At 46.7% G+C, this 12,874-nt stretch overlaps 1 long non-coding RNA gene across 1 annotated transcript; it reads right to left on the bottom strand.

Moving 5' to 3' along the window:
* Window positions 1–4,147: 4,147 nt before the first annotated feature.
* On the bottom strand, window positions 4,148–11,885 carry LOC129554211 (uncharacterized). Its single transcript, XR_008685573.2, has 4 exons — window positions 11,419–11,885; window positions 9,649–10,859; window positions 5,925–6,168; window positions 4,148–4,890 (listed from the first exon to the last, which is right to left on the bottom strand). It is a non-coding gene; the product is annotated as an uncharacterized LOC129554211 (long non-coding RNA).
* Between the last annotated feature and the right edge of the window lie 989 nt (window positions 11,886–12,874).

Below are 12,874 nucleotides of genomic sequence, written 5' to 3'. Positions count from 1 at the left end.
GACCGCCAGCTAACACCCGGCGGGAATACAGGGCCCTTGGTCCTACAGCTGCAAGGAACTGGATTCTGTCAACAACAGGGGAAGCTTGAGAGTGAATCCTTCTCCAGCCAAGCCTCACTTGAGATCGAAACCCTGCCAACACCTTGTCTGCACCTTGTGAGACCTAGAAGCATAGGAGCCTGTCAGCCACAGCCAGTTTCTTGTGCTGTTTCAAACCTCCGAGGCTGTGGCGGTGGGTCCTGCAGCGACAGGAACGGACGTCGGCCGTCAGAGTTGGGAGCCCCAGTCGTGGCTTGTTTCAGTTCCTCCCAATATGCTGGACTCGCGTCTGCAGTGACGATCGCGGCCCCGCCGCAGCCTGTCCCACTGAGCTTAGACTTGAGGAGGGGTGAAGCCCCACAGAACTCCAGTAAGTTTCTTCCAGTGGAATTCTGCAGCAAAGTTTTCAAATGATCTCTGTGTGTGTGCTCAGCCGCTTCAGTGGTGTCTGACCCTGCGACCCTATGGACTGTAGCCCACCAGGCTCCTCTGTCCATGGGATTCTGCAGGCAAGAATACTGGAGTGGGTTGCCATGACCTCCTCCAGGGGATCTTCCCCACCCAGGGATTGAACCCTGGTCTCCTGCCTCTCCTCCTTTGACAGGCGGGTTCTTTACCACTGGCTCCACCTGGGAAGCCCTTTCAAATAATAGTCTGTTTCTTATGACATTCTCTTCGTTCCTTCTCAGTCTTCAAATTTATTTTCTGGGCGAGTTGACAAAACCACCTGGCTATTCTTTTGTAGTTTTTTCTTGGGTGAATGCATTTCATTGTAAATTGGCAGTGATTGTCAGTGGCAAGAACGGGGTGATGGAAGTGGCCTCTCCAGGTGCAGGCCATCAGGAAGAACGTGGCCTGGAGAAGCTTCTAAACAATAACTTAACTGTCATACACTCTGTATCATCCATGTGTAAGAAATTCTAAACACTGATAATAAAATACTTCTCCAGAAAAGTCTGATCTGAAAATGGCCTGTTCCTGGGGCACATCCTTCCCACCACCCGTCTTTGGTATGACGCTGTGTTATCTACTGTCTCTGGGCCTCAGATGACACTGGGCAGAGCGTCTTTCCTACTTAAGTCCCGTTACCCCCAGATGGGCCATTAGGCACCAGCTTCACAGTGCCTTCCGAGGCTGGATCAGAGAAAACGGCCCTTCCTTTGCTGCCATCTGCTGGGCAGTTGTAAAAAGTACCCTGGTCCCTGTAGGTTGCAAAACTCAACGGGTGGGGCCTCTAAGTGTATTGTTCCACCTGCACTGTTTGTGATGGTAGTTTGTGTGTGTGTGTGTGTATGCCCGTGTGCGTGCACACAAATGTGTACATGCAGCTGTAAGAAAGCAGATGGAACATTTATTGTTATCTAAGATTGACCTGCCTCTTGAGAAACCTGTATGCAGGTCAGGAAGCAACAGTCAGAACTGTACATGGAACAACAGGCTGGTTCCAAATAGGAAAAGGAGTGCGTCAAGGTTGTATATTGTCACCCTGCTTATTTAACTTATATGCAGAGTACATCATGAGGAACGCTGGGCTGGAAGAAGCACGAGCTGGAATCAAGATTGCTGGGAGAAATATCAATAACCTCAGATATGCAGATGACACCACCCTTATGGCAGAAAGTGAAGAGGAACTAAAAAGCCTCTTGATGAAAGGGAAAGAGGAGAGTGAAAAGGTTGGCTTGAAGCTCAACATTCAGAAAACAAAGATCATGGCATCTGGTCCCATCACTTCATGGTAAATAGATGGGCAAACAGTGGAAACAGTGTCAGACTTTATTTTTGGGGGGCTCCAAAATCACTGCGGATGCTGATTACAGCCATGAAATTAAAAGACGCTTACTTCTTGGAAGGAAAGTTATGACCAACCTAGACAGTATATTAAAAAGCAGAGACATTACTTTGCCAACCAAGGTCCATCTAGTCAAGGCTATGGTTTTTCCGGTGGTCATGTACGGATGTGAGAGTTGGACTGTGAAGAAATCTGATCACCAAAGAATTGATACTTTTGAACTGTGGTGTTGGAGAAGACTCTTGAGAGTCCTTTGGACTGCAGGGAGATCCAACCAGTCCATTCTAGAGGAGATCAGTCCTGGGTGTTCATTGGAAGGACTGATGCTAAAGCTGAAACTCCAGTACTTTGGCCACCTGATGTGAAGAGCTGACTCATTGGAAAAGACTGATGCTGGGAAAGGTTGGGGCGGGAGGAGAAGGGGACGACAGAGAATGAGATGGCTGGATGGCATCACCGACTCGATGAACATGAGTTTGCATGAACTCCTGGAGTTGATGATGGACAGGGAGGCCTGGCGTGCTGTGATTCATGGGGTCGCAAAAAGTCGAACACAACTGAGTGACTGAACTGAACTGAACTGAACTGAAGATTGAAAGAGGCTTCCTCAGTGGCTCAGTGGTAAAGAATCCACCTGCCAACCAGGAGACCCAGGGCCAATCCCTCCGTCGGGAAGATCCCCTGGAGAAGGAAATGGCAACCCACTCCAATATTATTACCTGGGAAATCCATGGACAGAGGAGCCTAGTGGACATGACTTAGCAAATAAACAACAAGATGAAAAGAACTAAGATGCACACTTTCCAACATATACAGTCCATGGAATTCTCCAGGCCAGAACACTGGAGTGGGTAGCGTTTCCCTTCTCCAGGGGATCTTCCCAACCCAGGAATCAAACAGAGGTCTCCTGCATTGCAGGTGGATTCTTTACCAGCTAAGCTATCAGGGAAGACTCTGATATATAGTACTGTGTGGTAATGAATTTATAATACTTTTCACATAAATAATACATGAAAAACAAACACAAAAAATAAAACTTTTTAACCGTACCATAGAGTACCTTGGAAATTACAGTAGTACAGTGAACACCAGCTGGCACACGGGGGCTGGCATTGAGCGAACAGGTGGGAAGAGTCACTAACAGAGGAGGGATCCGAGGGGGAGACGGCGGAGCTGAAGGGTGGGCAGCAGTAGGAGGCGGGCGGGGGCGGTGGGGCACGAGCTGCAGCCTGTTCATGCCTGACCTTGACGGCACGGGTCCTGGTCCCTCGCTGGACTCAATTTCATATCTACCCTCTTGAGAAGAACGATCCAGGGCTGCGGGTCTCTCTTCCCCATCTTAGATGAGGCGGCAGCGCTGGGTTGCACTCTGAACGGCTGCGGCAGCCTTCCTGTAACGTTCTACATTCCGGTCCTGAGCCTCGTAAACCAACAGTGCCTCCTGCAACAGAACTGACTTACATGACTGACTAGCAAACGTCCGCGATGTGAAGGTCCGTGTGTAGGGGGCTCACTGCTTTCCTTTGCTTGGCCTTGCAGGAGTTGTACCAGAAACTCGCTTGAGCGGGGCTGGTTAGGGTGTAGTGGAGAGGGCTGAGTTCTTTGGAGAAAATAAAGGAGTGTGGCGGTGGAAGCAGGGAGCTAGCTTTGCCGTCTGGGAAGCAAGGCAGCAAACGTAGAGGAAGGGGAGGGCAGGACGGCTGGAGAGCAGGTGAAATGCCTGCCAGGCACTGTTCTAAGTGCTGTGTGTTTGTTCTTCAGCCGGTAAGTCGTGCCAGCCTCTCTGCCGCCCCGTGGACTGCAGCGCGCCAGGCTCCTCTGTCCTCCACTGTCTCTAGGAGTTTGCTCAAACTCACACCCATTGAGTCAGGCATGCCATCCAAACATCATCCTCTGTTGTCCCCTTCTCCTCCTGCCCTCAATTTCCCCCAGTATTAGGATTTTTTCCAGTGAGGTGGCTCTTCACATCAGGTGGCCAAAGTATTGGAGCTTCGGCTTCAGCATCAGTCATTCCGATGAATATTCAGGGTTGATATCCTTTAGAATTTTATTCTTTGATCTCCTTGCTGTTCAAGGGACTCTCAAGAGTCTTCTGCAGCAGCACAGTTCAAAGCATCCTGTGTTGTTCAAGAATGATCTATATATTCAAAGAAAAGGAACACAATATCTCAAACAGACATCTGCACTTCCATGTTTATTAAAGCATAATTCACAAAGGTAATGTATGGAAACAACCTAAGTATCCACCAAGATGAATGGATAAAAATATAAGAAAAATACACATATATATCTGAGAAAAGAGGGAGTGAAATTGACTCGTTAAACGCATGGTTATTTTATTTAATGTCTTCTATTGTTTATAAAGAGCTAGTTAGATCAGTTGTTGTTCTTGGAGATAATAAGAACATGATTCTTACATATATATAAGATTACAAACCCTGGTACTCTCCAAGTGTAGTTCTTCCATTACTGTGGGGATAGTTTTCTGGAACACTTTTCTGTTGATCTGTTGGTGGCATCAAACCTGCTGTCAATGGTGCAGGAGATGCTGTCTCTGCTGTGTGAGGATTTGATGGCAGAATGAACACAGCCTGTGGAGTCAACAGGAACGCCACAGGTTGAGTCAACCAAACAGCCTCCGGGCTTCTCTTTCCTGTCTGCACAGTCGTGTCACTGTCAGAGTCAACGCTTTCTTCTCTGAATTCAGTCTCGAGGTCTATTTAGTTGAGTTTTCAAGTGTTCCTTAGATCAGGCTAGAGCGAAGAAGAACCTCGGGTGATGGCTTTGGCATGAAATGCGGCCGCTGCTGCTGTGGGCTTCCAGGTGGACCCGACTTACACGTGGACAATGATGCCCAGCATGCTGGGTAAAGCAGAGCATCGCTGGAAGACACAGAGCGCCTCTTCCAAACCAGGGTGTTCATGCCGATGGCAGCAACGCCCCCAAATCACTGATCTGCCTGCCGTGACTACAGTGCTGCAAAATCCCTGCTGACCCAGGATGGGAGGAATCGTCAGAAACCAAGGGAAATGCTGGTCCTTCTTCCACAGACCCAGTGTGACCTGGAGTGTTTGCGGGGGAGGGATGGGAGGACCAGAATGCGGTAAGGAACAGGCATTACACGCCCCAAAGCCACTGCTCCTTGGGGCGCCCACGCCCGGGTCTGTCCCCAGGGGGTCAGTGGGGGCAACATTCCCTACTGCGAAATGACTCTAGGAGCAGAAGGAAAAGGCACAGGTACCATCATAAGAGCGTTACAGAAGAGTTCGTTCACGTGGGCAGATGCTTCACTTTGTGAAAACGAAGTGTTTCACTTAACACAATCACAAAAGCATTAGAAACTGCCGAGAAACACTACCTTCTAGGGTCTTAAAATGCAAAAGTTCACTAACAAAGCTGACATAATTAATCAACCTCTCTTCCATGAGGAAACGCTGTGGGGTTGAAGGCTGAGGCGCAGCATGGAAGCCCCGAAAGGAAGTCAAGATGAACAGATGCTGAGGAAAAGGACAGAAAATGATCCCACTAGACAATCACTAATTTCCCGTCTGACTCTGGGCAGCCAGCTCTACACCTGGGCTTTTGGGTAAGGACATTAGTGAACATGTCTTGGGGATTCGATGTCCGTTTTCTCACTGTGGAACCCCTTTCTTGGAAGTAACCCTTACCCTGCTCTTCCTATTGCCTGCGTTCTCTCCCCTCCCACTCCCTAACCTCACTGTCTCACATTCTTTCTGCTCAGCAGTCAGGAGGAGCTGAGCAGGTCTCGAGGTAAGGTGTGCCCACACTGACAGAGGAGTCTGGAGCCCTGACTTTCTTCAGAGGCCCAGGGAAGGGCCCTCTCATCGGACGGCAGGGTAACATCTGGCAGTCTCCAGGACCTCTGCACTGTGAAGTATTCTCCAGTCTGGACCAAGAGGGGTTGCCCTTTGAGGTAACAAGGATGGAGAAAAATAGCCTTTCTTTATCCATTGTGGTTGGCAGAATTCTAAGATAACCCCGGGTGACCCATGCCCCTGTATGATTCCCTCCTTTTGAGTTCGGGGTGGGATCTGTGTATAGGATGGGCTATCCCTCCTGTGAGTAGGTTACTCACCAGTTGCCTTTGAGTTGATCAAAAATGGCATTTTCCTGGGTGAGCTTCACCCAATCACGTGAACTCTTTAGAAGAGCCTTAAAGCTTCAGAGACGTTAGCTCTCCTGCTGTCTCAAAGTAGAAGTTTTCCTGATTCCACCATGGAGAGGAAGTCAATTCTGTTATATGAGCTTGGAGAGGAGTTACCCCACTTCCAAGGTAAGGAGCAGTGGCTACGCTTTGCTGGAGGAGCCGTGAAGATGCCCTGGGGTAAGAGAAACCCAAGTATGAGAGAGGGCGTCAGAGGGCAGACAGACTGAAGCCACAGTCACAGACAGCTCGCCAGCCTGTCACACGGACCACAGCGTGTCTGACTCAATGAAACTAAGCCGTGCCGTGTGGGGCCACCCAAGACAGACGGCTCATGGTGAAGAGTTCTGACAGAACGTGGTCCACTGGAGAAGGGAATGGCAAACCACTTCAGTATTCTTGCCTTGAGAACCCCATGAACAGTATCAAAAGGCAAAAAGACAGGACACTGAAAGATGAACTCCCCAGATCGGTAGGTACCCAAATTACTACTAGAGATCAGTGGAGAAATAACTCCAGAAAGAATGAAGGGATGGAGCCAAAGCAAAAACAACACTCAATAGTGGATGGGACTGGTGATAGAAGCAAGGTCCAATGCTGTAAAATCAATTGCATAGGAACCTGGAATGTTAGGTCCATGAATCAAGGCAAATTGGAAGTGGTCAAGCAGGAGATGGCAAAAGTGAACATTGACATTCTAGGAATCAGTGAACTAAAATGGACTGGAATGGGTGAATTTAACTCAGATGACCATTGTGTCTACTACTGTGGGCAGGAATCCCTAAGAAGAAATGGAGTAGACATCTTTAGTCAACTAAAGAGTCTGAAATGCAGTACTTGTATGCAATCTCAAAAATGACAGAATGATCTCTGTTTGTTTCCATTCAATATCACGGTAATCCAAGTCTATGCCCTGATCGGTAACTCTGAAGAAGCTGAAATTGAACAGTTCTATGAAGACCTACAAGACCTTCTAGAACTAACACCCCAAAAAGATGTCCTTTTCATTATAGGGGACTGGAATGCAAAAGTAGGAAGTCAAGAAACACCAGGAGTAACAGGTAAGCTTGGCCTTGGAGTACAGAATGAAGCAGGGCAAAGGTTAATAGAGTTTTGTCAAGAGAACTCACTGGTCATAGCAAACACCCTCTTCCAACAACACAAGAGAAGACTCTACACATGGACGTCACCAGATGGTCGACACCGAAATCAGATTGATTATATTCTTTGCAGCCAAAGATGGAGAAGCTCTATACAGTCAGCAAAAACAAGACCAGGAGCTGACTGTGGCTCAGATCATGAACTCCTTATTGCCAAATTCAGACTGAAATTGAAGAAAGTGGAGAAAACCACTAGACCATTCAGGTATGACCTAAAGCAAATCCCTTATGACTATACAGTGGAAGTGAGAAATAGATTTAAGGGACTAGATCTGATAGAGTGCCTGATGAACTATGGATGGAGGTTTGTGACATTGTACAGGAGACAGGGATCAAGACCATCCCCATGGAAAAGAAATGCAAAAAAGCGAAATGGCTGTCTGAGGAGGCCTTATGAAAAGAAGGGAAGTGAAAAGCAAAGGAGAAAAGGAAAGATATAAGCATCTGAATGCAGAGTTCCAAAAAATAGCAAGGAGAGATAAGAAAGCCTTCCTCAGTGATCAATGTAAAGAAATAGAGGAAAACAACAGAATGGGAAAGACTAGAGATCTCTTCAAGAAAATAAGAGATATCAAGGGAACATTTCATGTAAAGATGGGCTCAATAAAGGACAGAAATGGTATGGACCTAACAGAAGCAGAAGAGATTAAGAAGAGGTGGCAAGAATACACAGAAGAACTGTACAAAAAAGATCTTCATGACCCAGGTAATCATGATGGTGTGATTACTCTCCTAGAGCCAGACATCCTGGAATGTGAAGTCAAGTGGGCCTTAGGAAGTATCACTACGAACAAACCTAGTGGAGGTGATGTAATTCCAGTTGAGCTATTTCAAATCCTGAAAGATGATGCTGTGAAAGTGCTGTACTCAATATACCAGCAAATTTGGAAAACTCGGCAGTGGCCACAGGACTGGAAAAGGTCAGTCTTCATCCCAATCCCAAAGAAAGGCAATACCAAAGAATGCTCAAACTACTGCACAATTGCATTCATCTCACACACTCGTAAAGTCATGCTCAAAATTCTCCAAGCCAGGCTTCAGCAATATGTGAACTGTGAACTTCCAGATGTTCAAGCAGGTTTTAGAAACGGCAGAGGAACCAGAGTTCAAATTGCCAAACATCCGCTGGATCCTCAAAAAAGCAAGAGAGTTCCAGAAAAACATCTATTTCTGCTTTCTTGACTATGCCAAAGCCTTTGACTGTGTGGCTCATAATAAACTGTGGAAAATTCTGAAAGAGATGGCAATACCAGACCACCTGACCTGCCTCCTGAGAAATCTGTATGCAGGTCAGGAAGCAACAGTTAGAACTGGACATGGAACAACAGACTGGTTCCAAATAGGAAAAGGAGTACGTCAAGGCTGTATATTGTCACCTTGCTTATTTAACTTATATGCAGAGTACATCATGAGGAACGCTGGGCTGGAAGAAGCACAAGCTGGAATCAAGATTGCCGGGAAAAATACCAATAACCTCAGATATGCAGATGACACCACCCTTATGGCAGAAAGTGAAGAGGAACTCAAAAGCCTCTTGATGAAAGTGAAAGAGGAGAGTGAAAAGGTTGGCTTGAAGCTCAACATTCAGAAAACAAAGATCATGGCATCTGGTCCCATCACTTCATCGGAAAGATGGGGAAACAGTGGAAACAGTGTCAGACTTTATTTTTGGGGGCTCCAAATTCACTGCAGATGGTGACTGCAGCCATGAAATTAAAAGACGGTTACTCCTTGTAAGGAAATTTATGACCAACCTAGATAGCATATTAAAAAGCAGAGAGATTACTTTCCCAACAAAGGTCTGTCTAGTCAAGGCTATGGTTTTTCCCGTGGTCATGTATGGATGTGAGAGTTGGACTATAAAGAAAGTTGATCGCCAAAGAATTGATGCTTTTGAACTGTGGTGTTGGAGAAGACTCTTGAGAGTCCCTTGGACTGCAAGGAGATCCAACCAGTCCATCCTAAAGGAGATGGGTCCTGAATATTCATTGGAAGGACTGATGCTGAAGCTGAAACTCCAATACTTTGGCCACCTGATGTGAAGAAGTGACTCATTGGAAAGACCCTGATGCTGAGAGGGATTGGGGGCAGGAGGAGACAGGGACGACAGAGGATGAGATGGCTGGATGGCATCACCGACTCGATGGACATGGGTTTGGGTGGACTCCGGGAGTTGGTGATGGACAGGGAGGCTTGGTGTGCTGCTGTTTGTGGGGTTGCAAAGAGTCGGACACAACTGAGCGACTGAACTGAACCTGCTCATTAGTCTGAAGAGGAGGATAGAGACAGTAGAGAAACAAAAACCCAGACTCACCATCAGTGCGAAACCAATACTGATTCTTCGCCATTAATTAAAGCCCATACATTACAGGTGATCGTTGACCTAGTGTCAGGATCACATTCAGGACACTACGTTACGTCTAGATAGACACAGTGAGAGAAACAAAAACACAGACTCAACGCATTTGAAGCCCAATCAGGTCCCGAAAACAGACCTGATGACCAAACAGGTCACTTTGCACCCAAACATGGAGAGAGAGAGGGCGATGTAGGCTTCCAGCAGGAGAGGACCATCATCACAATCTCAAATCCCTTCCAAAGAGGTGAACATTCCACGAAGAAATAAAAGAGAAAAGGGAGGGAAAGAAAAACATTATGATAGGTGGATACCGCCATCGGCCTCAGTACTGACGTCAATCTGACCCATTCTCCGTTCCAGAAATAGATAAATTCTTTCTCATGCCAAACTGAAAAAGAAGAATTAAAAGAAAATCCTAGGATGGTTCAGAGGAACTCTACTCTGGAACTTAATATATTTAGAGTTTAATTGAGATTCAATCAGATGTATTTCCATAGATTTCTTGGCTTATAAATTCTGTGTTGTCTAGTTATGTTAGTTGTCTATTTCTATTTCTTGTTAGTCTATTGTCTATTTCAAGTTAGTTTCCTTATATTAATAATAACCTTCCTGTGTGAATTTATACTTGTCAGCATCTGAAGAGCAAAGACCCTGGAGGAGGAGGTGACAACCCACTCCAGTATTCTTGTCTGGAAAATCTCATGGACAGAGTAGCCTGGAAGGCTATAGTCCATGGGATTGCAGAGTTGGACCAGACTGAGCAACTCAGCAAAGAGCAGAGAACCAGGTCTGTGAAAGTTATTATCTCTGCCCTTTCTTTATATGCATACATATGAGAAGCTCTAACCATCTTGGCTTGGTGTTCCAACTCCCATGACCTCAACCCCCACCCACCAAGAACAAGGAGCTAATTTAACCACCACAATAGTACCTGACCACCTTAATGTGAAACTGTAGTCTTTGAAGAAATATCCTAATGACTCATTTCCTAACATCAACATGTTCAGAGAAGACTGTTAGAACACAAGGTAACCATTCTTGTAGGTCGGTCAAAAAGGGGATGAGCATTCTCCCCAGCAGATCAAAGTCCCAGATCTCTTTGTGATCACTGGGCAGGATCAATTGAGGGACAATCATCTCAGTTATGTATACATAATATACATGTATATAATATAAATATAAATTTAGGGAAAAAGTAAGCAGGAAAATAAAAGCTGTTCAGAGACACTTCCCAGAATGAGACACTGTTCCAGGGGTGGACATAGCAGTCAGTTCTGTAGTTAGCATGAGTGTCCCCGTGCCTGCTATAATGACTCTGATGACGTTCACGCCCATGCTGCTTTTGACCTGGAAGACAACAAGTGCTCATTACATTTCTCTGTCTCATGTCTTTCCTCCTTTTTGAGAACAAAAACACATTTACTTACTTTGAAGGGGTTGAAGATTCATTCTCAAATAACTTTCCAAGGTCTGAGAACAAAGGAGTATTGCCGAAATAATGGATTTTATATTCACAGAAAATACCAGGCTTGGAGTCTCAGGCCATTGGAATAGGAAAAGGAGGTCCAACCTCAGTTTCCTGATGGAAGGATTTGCAGTGACTTCCTAGAGCCCAGATGATTCAGAGAATCAAAAAGGACTCATACTTAGTGAAGTAAGCCAAAGACAAACATCATATGATGTCATTCGTGCGAAATCTAATTTTTTAAATTAGATCTAAATTTTAAAAATTAAATATTTTTAAATTAAAATGTTCTAATTTATTTACAAAATAAACAGACTGAGATATTTTAAAAGCAAACTTACGGTTACCAAAGGGGAAATATGGTGGGGAGGGTAAGTTAGGGACTTGGGATTAACATAAACACACTACTACATCTAAAAGAGAGAACCGACAAGGACATACCGGATAGCACAGGGAACACCACTCAGCAGTCTGTGATAACCTATGTGGGAAAAGACTCTGAAAGCAGAATGAATGTATTTACAGCCGAGTCATTTGGCCATTTGCCTGAAACTAACACAACAGAGTAAATCAACTATGCTCCAGTTAAAAAAAAAATTAATGACTTCTTTTGCCTTGAGATGGAGCCCTTCTAATTTTGCTTTCAGGCGCAGGGAAATACCAGGTTCAGTGTCATTTTTCTTCCAGCAGCAACAGACAGAGCTCCAGGTGTGAAGAAATGGAGATGGAAGAATTCACTTAACCCAAGGAGCCAGCGACTGTCCTTCTACCTACACCAGATACTCTGAGAGCCCAGAGTATTTAGGCCAAATATTTCGCTCTAAGGAGTAAATTGCTAGAAAGGCCCTGACCATATTGAAATGATAGATGTTTGAAAAAGAGGGCCGGAGGCGATTTGAAAAATTCTACCGTTGAGAAAGTGGGGCTATTCCAACATACTTAAAATAAGGATGCCCACATAGGGTGTCCTGGGAGCGTGATAAGGGATAGCACTGGCGAATGGGAGCGTGATAAAGGGATAGCACTGGCGAATGGGAGCGTGATACAGGACAGCGCTGGCGAATGGGAGCGTGATAAGGGATAGCACTGGCGAATGGGAGCGTGATACAGGGACAGCACTGGCGAATGGGAGCGTGATACAGGACAGCGCCGGCGAATGGGAGCGTGATACAGGACAGCGCCGGCGAATGGGAGCGTGATACAGGGACAGCACTGGCGAATGGGAGCGTGATAAAGGGATAGCACCGGCGAATGGGAGCGTGATACAGGACAGCACTGGCGAATGGGAGCGTGATACAGGACAGCGCCGGCGAATGGGAGCGTGATACAGGACAGCGCCGGCGAATGGGAGCGTGATACAGGACAGCGCCGGCGAATGGGAGCGTGATAAAGGGATAGCACTGGCGAATGGGAGCGTGATAAAGGGACAGCACTGGCGAATGGGAGCGTGATACAGGGACAGCACTGGCGAATGGGAGCGTGATAAAGGGATAGCACCGGCGAATGGGAGCGTGATACAGGACAGCGCCGGCGAATGGGAGCGTGATACAGGACAGCGCCGGCGAATGGGAGCGTGATACAGGACAGCGCCGGCGAATGGGAGCGTGATACAGGGATAGCACCGGCGAATGGGAGCGTGATAAAGGGATAGCACCGGCGAATGGGAGCGTGATAAAGGGATAGCACCGGCGAATGGGAGCGTGATACAGGACAGCGCCGGCGAATGGGAGCGTGATACAGGACAGCGCCGGCGAATGGGAGCGTGATACAGGACAGCACCGGCGAATGGGAGCGTGATACAGGACAGCACCGGCGAATGGGAGCGTGATACAGGACAGCGCCGGCGAATGGGAGCGTGATAAAGGGACAGCACTGGCGAATGGGAGCGTGATAAAGG

The sequence above is a fragment of the Moschus berezovskii genome, chromosome 14 (assembly GCF_049115385.1).
Source record: "Moschus berezovskii isolate FMDL1 chromosome 14, NW_MosBer_1.0, whole genome shotgun sequence".
Classification (NCBI taxonomy): Eukaryota; Metazoa; Chordata; class Mammalia; order Artiodactyla; family Moschidae; genus Moschus; species Moschus berezovskii.
The sequence above is the reverse complement of the archived record's forward strand: the minus strand, read 5'-3'. Positions and strand labels throughout refer to the sequence as shown.